The following is a 5,831-nucleotide window of genomic DNA, read 5'->3' on the forward strand; positions in this document are numbered from 1 at the left end:
GAAGACCAGCAGCCGAATGGTGCTATGCCCATGGGTGCAGGTGTTCGAGACCCTAGGGATGGCGCCTGAGGCGCCATGCCGTGCTCCTGGAGCTTAAAGACGACCTCGAGACCCGAGAAAGGTCTAAGACACAGAACACGGACCACACGAAAGACAACAACACACACAGGCTGGAACCACCCTGCCCGGGAATGCCGAACAGTAAGCCGCGTCCCTTACGTGCCTAAAGGAGACTGCCCTCCAGGACAAACCTCTCCCCTACGCCAACTTCAAAGACACCTTTTTGCAATTCTCAACCTCGTCCCCTCTCGAGCGCCAGTCTCTCAACTTAGCTTTTGGAGGGCCAGGGGTCCGAATCCATCCTTGAGGCAGTCCACAGAAAACAGACATCCAGTACGTTCCTGTGGTCACCAGCTTCCTCCTCTTCCTCTGCAAAAGGAAAAAAAAAAAGTTATCCCAAAAGCAGCCACAGCACCAGCAATAAGCATCCTGAGAGGAGATGCCAACCTCTTCCACAACACCCTCAGCCTCATGAACGCCGAGGCATTCTGCTCGCCCGCTCAGCGCCAATTCCAGAGTCTGACGCTGCGGCAACAGTTATTCACGGCACCTAAGATACCAAGAAACACAGCATTACCACTGCGCTACTGCCAAACCACCAGTCCCATGCTCCTCCTCGATACTATCTGGCTCACCTCAAATGCGAGAGCCTAGAGCACACCAGGCTCCGACGACACCCGAACCCATCTGCAAAACCTGTCCAAGAAGGACTCATGAACCCAGCTCCCTTTTCTAGCCCTCCCCCAGTGCCAAAACTTTAGAAACCCCTTCTCTTCTCCCTGAGCTGCCAGGGAAGGAGCCCCACCTCTTCCCCATAGATCCCACCCTTTATTTGCCAGCCCAAACACCCGGCGTTGGACACTTCTCGAGAGCCACTCTTCCCAGCCTCTCCCTGCGTCCCACCACCACCTCCTATCTTCTGTCTTCCCACGGACTCTGGGCTCTGCTGCAGACCCACAGAGTCAGTGAAGCCCTGATCTGACCTATACCAGGGGCCTGCCACAAGCCGCAAAGGCTCCAGGGACACGGCAAAACCCTGAGCACGGTGGGGGAAGGTGACAAGGTACCCCACATCCTGAAATACGTTATGCTTTATGGCCCTGCTGCTTTCCTGAGAAATGTGGAAACTCCATCTACAGCTGCAGACAAGGTGCTCACCCAGTCCCTGCAAAGTAATCTCATCATCTGCCCGATTGAGACAAATTCTATTGGCATCTTATCTGGGATACAGCAAAGCTAGTGGGGAAAAAAAAAAAAACCACAAACAAGAAAGTTCCGTCTTCAATACAGTCAGGGATTCCAGGAAAATGCACCATGCCTGGAAGAGAGAAAACCATACCCTTAAACTATCTCACCGCCCCCTAAGACTCATTACCACGCGACTCACCTGAAAAACCACAAGGAAGAGAACCGGCACATGAGGCCGCTCTCTACTATACACACTGCCAAACCTCACCTGGTCCTGAAGGTCTTGCCACCTCCAGCTTCTTACCTGCTGTTCTCTAAATGGGATAACATCTCCACCCAAGGAGCTGAGCCGCCTCCAAAGCTGCAATCGACTGAAGGACAGGCAGAGCTCTGACCCTGGAGACACCTGGTAGCAGAATGAGCTGCCCCAGCAGAGGCTGTGGGTTATATACCCCGGCCCCCGCCCACCGCCCTTCCCACCAGCACCTGGGAAAGGGCCTGGCTGACCTCCACAAGGCATAGAGCCTGCCAGAGGAAAAGCTGCTCCTTTCCTCACAGGCCTGAGAAGTACAGCATGCAAAACACCAAAACGGAGAAAGCGACCCTTAGAGGAACGGACAATACGTGCTCTTTTATTACAACTACATCAACTGTGTCAGCAACAGGGCCCGGTAGGTAAGTAAACTTAATTAAACTTTTGCAGGGCGTAGACATAAAGAGAAAGACATCATCCTAACCTAAATAGGCCAGAAGATCATGAAGCACAATAACAATATTTTTATCAAGACTCAATGTGCTTTAGTTTCCTTGTAAACGAAACCCCACAACGAGTCATACAGCATTTCTAGCAAGACGACGCATATTATCCGACTTCTGCCAGAACTGTGTTCTGGATCGGACCGACAGACAGCGTGCAAGCAGAGGCTTGTGCGCCGCCTGTAATGCAGTGGCTGAGAAAGAACCAAGGCTTGGGGCCGCCGCTCTCCTCGGCCGAGTCTGCTCCGGTGCCCTGTCTGTCATCATTGCTGTTGTGCCTTAGGCCATGTAGTAAAACAAGTGACACGTGCTCCCTTTTAACTTCTCTCCTGAGGCAGAAAAGAACAAGAGAGAGAGACTTAGGGACTGAAAGATAAACTGAACTGTAATGAAATCTTAACAGCAAAATAATACTGAGAAAAGACAACAGTAACAAGAAAACAATTAAATATATACAGGACATACACAACCCGATACAGAGCTCCCAGGATGACCGCTGCTTCACTGGCAAAGTCTGGGACCAGACTCCGTGACAGACTGGAACCAGACTCCGTGACAGACTGGAACCAGACTCCGTGACAGACTGGAACCAGACTCCGTGACAGACTGGAACCAGACTCCGTGACAGACTGGAACCAGACTCCAGACCTGGTTGCATAAATGCATGGATCGAGGTCAAAGGACAATGAACAGACAGAGGAGTCTTCAGAGGCCAGACAACAGGTACCGACCCCTTTGATCCCTCCGCTTTTATACTGAGCGTGATGAGGATGGGATGGAATACCCTATCAGTCAGATTCGGGTCACCGGTCCCGTCTACTCTTCACTATGGGTGCAACCCCTCTATGCTTTTCTGCTTCCAACCCTCCAACAGGGCATATATAAAAGTTAGCTGGGCTGTGCTGTTGTAGGAATAAGTATAAGCAAGAGCCTCTCTGCACGCCATCCCTTCGCATTAAGTGTAAATATAAGTTCTTGGTGCTCTGAAGGCAGATACTACCTGAAAAATACGTCATTATTTTCAGAGAGTTCACTTCATTGGAAGAGACTTACCTGAAAAGTAAAGTGACTGCAAACAACACCAGTTCTGTTGTACCTCAGACCAGCACTTCCACACATGGCTACGTAACCTCACATTCACATGAAAAAAAGAAGAAGTGGCCAAATGTATTCATGGAGCCGCTGGTCACATCTTCCCTTTAAGACCTCGGGCTCAGCCACCTTTGTCCTGCGCCCCCATCAGCTCCCCTGTGTATCCCTGGCCACCTCATCTCTCTGCATCTGAAAAAAAAGCAACACACCAACATCAAACATTACCCTAATGCAGAGCAGTAGCTTAATTCCAAAGGTCTTGTTTCTACTTAGGAACCCTGTTCACATAAGTCCAACTACAGCCTGTCATCCAAAGAAGAGACGCCTGCAAACATTACACCCCACACAATGCAGGTTTACCATCTTTCAGATACTGTCCCCTTCACTAGCCATGAACACCCTCTCCAACTTGTCTCCGCTTATGCCAGCGCCCACTAATGAAACACCCGTCCACACAGCCTCTCGAAAGCTAATCAATTCGAGATGACTGAGCAACCTTTGCCTGGGTCTAGACAGATCCTCATATTCAGTACAGACTGCTGTCGTGATTCTGCCTACCCTGGACGCTACACACCCAGGCAGGGCAGCCCCAAGCCAAACACACACAGACTGACGCTACACAGAACACAACGAATGACGCGCCTCAAGGATGAGAGAAAACTCTCAGCAAGAAGGATGACACTGGGACCAAAGTCATCGTCGGGCAAGACAGCCTGCAGGACTGTGATGGAGACAATGTGAAGAGGCTCCACAGAACCCCCTGAAACAAAGTGTAGAACTTCACAGTTCCTGAGAAGGGACTGTTGAGCCTGACAAGATGGACACGCAGGAAGCCTAGCTTCAAGACCTAAGAACTTAACGACACAGGGAAGAAGCCCCAGTCGCTGAAGCGGGCCATCCAGAAAGTTCCAAGATGCAAGACCGATGCACGCTTTAAGATGCTAATGCAAGAAGAGAGGCAGACGGTTGGTGCTACACCCACGGGTGCAGGTGTTCGACACCATAAGGATGGCACCCAATGCACATTCCGTGCTCCTGGAGCTTAAAGATGATCTCAAGACCCAAAAAAAGGGTCTAGGATGCAAAACACAGACCACACGAACGACACGACAACACACACAGGCTGCAACTGCCCTGCCTAGGATGCGCTAACATCACACTGGACAGTAAGCTACATCGTTTACCTGCCCAAAGGAGACTGTGCCCCAGAACAGCCCTCCCCCCTACACTAACATCAAAGACCCCATTACACAATTGTCAGCCTCCACCCCTCTCCAGTGCTGGTCTCTCAACTTAGCTTTTGGAGGGCTAGCATCTGATTCCATCCTCGACGTAGTCCACAAAACACAACCATCCGATACGTTCCTGCAGTCACCGGCTTACTCTTCCTCTGCAAAAGGAAAAGGAAAAGAGAAAGTCATCACAAAAGCAGCCACAACACCAGCAATAAGCATCCTGAGAGGAGATGATGACCTCCTCCACAAAACCCCTCAAGCCTCCTGAATGCTGATGCAGTCTGATTGCCTGCTCCACACAGATTCTAGAGTCGGATGCTGTAGCGACAGTTATTCACGGCACCTAAGATACCAAGAAACACAACATTTGCACTGCGCTTCTGCCAAACCACCAGTCCTGTGCTCCTCCTTAATACTATCTGTCTTGCCTCAAATGCGAGAGCCTAGAGCAGACTAGATACCATCGACAACCAAACCCAATTACAAAACTGGTTTGAGAAAGACACATGAACCCGCCTCCCTTTCCTAGCCATCCCCCTCCTGAACCATCAGGGAAGGAGGCCCACTGCTTCCCCACAACTCCTGCCCCTTATTTTCCAACTGCTCCTCAGGACCTGCTGTTCTGAGCCCTGCCCTGTGTTTGGCAGGCACCTCCTGTCTTCTGCCTTCATAGAGACTCCGGGCTCTGCTACAGACCTGGAAAGCCGGGAAAACAGTTACAGAACCTACTGGTAGCCTCCCGCAAGAGCTTCAGGGCCACCGTGATACCCTGCATGCTCTGGGGGAAAATGATGAGCCATCCCTGCTGCTTCCTCAAAACAAACAAACTCAATATATAGATACGTACAAAACACTCACCCTAAATCCTACTCCAGTATCTCATAACACACACAATTAAGACTAATGAAAACACCAACTAACATAGTGTACATCAAAATTGGAAAAAAACCACAAGATTTTATCTTCAATGAAGTCAGAAATTATAGTAAAACACGCCACCTGCCATAAGCAAAAAAAAAAAAAAGATACATACTATTAAGCCATTTAAACAAACCAAATGCTCCCTACAAAACTAAAGATATGGGGGGGGAAAAAAAAAAAAGATAACATACAACTCCACTTTCTATGGCAACCACCCTTACATTGAGAAGTCTTACCTCTGATGTCTTACCTATACTAGTTTAAACGCTAAAACAAGCCTTCCCGAACAGCCGCACAAGCTCCAAAACAACACTTAAGAAGCTCCAGAGCTCTGACCCTGGAAAAGACCAGCAGCAGAACAAGGTCCTGCCCTGAAGCTGTGGCTCATATACCCCGGGCCCCACCTGAGGCCCTCAGGCCCCGCCCACCACCTTTCCCACAATCCCCTGGGTAAAGGGTGGGGCCAACCCCCAGAAGCATAAAAGCACCTGAAGGTGCAGCAGGTGTTGTTATTCGCTTTAAGTTTACCATTTACAAAGTAGTGAAGAGTGACCCTTGATAGAAAAAGCATTATCTGCT

The 5,831-nt window shown here is 49.9% G+C and overlaps 1 long non-coding RNA gene across 2 annotated transcripts; it reads right to left on the minus strand.

The window, feature by feature from the left end:
- Window positions 1-1,935: 1,935 nt before the first annotated feature.
- Window positions 1,936-5,831, minus strand: LOC141734843 (uncharacterized). 2 transcript variants are annotated; one of them, XR_012584604.1, is made up of 4 exons: window positions 5,503-5,831; window positions 4,390-4,486; window positions 3,058-3,285; window positions 1,936-2,333 (listed from the first exon to the last, which is right to left on the minus strand). It is a non-coding gene; the product is annotated as an uncharacterized LOC141734843 (long non-coding RNA). The 2 variants fall into 2 exon arrangements; XR_012584605.1 differs by having other exon boundaries at window positions 5,489-5,831.

This window comes from Larus michahellis, chromosome 25, assembly GCF_964199755.1.
Source record: "Larus michahellis chromosome 25, bLarMic1.1, whole genome shotgun sequence".
Taxonomy (NCBI): Eukaryota; Metazoa; Chordata; class Aves; order Charadriiformes; family Laridae; genus Larus; species Larus michahellis.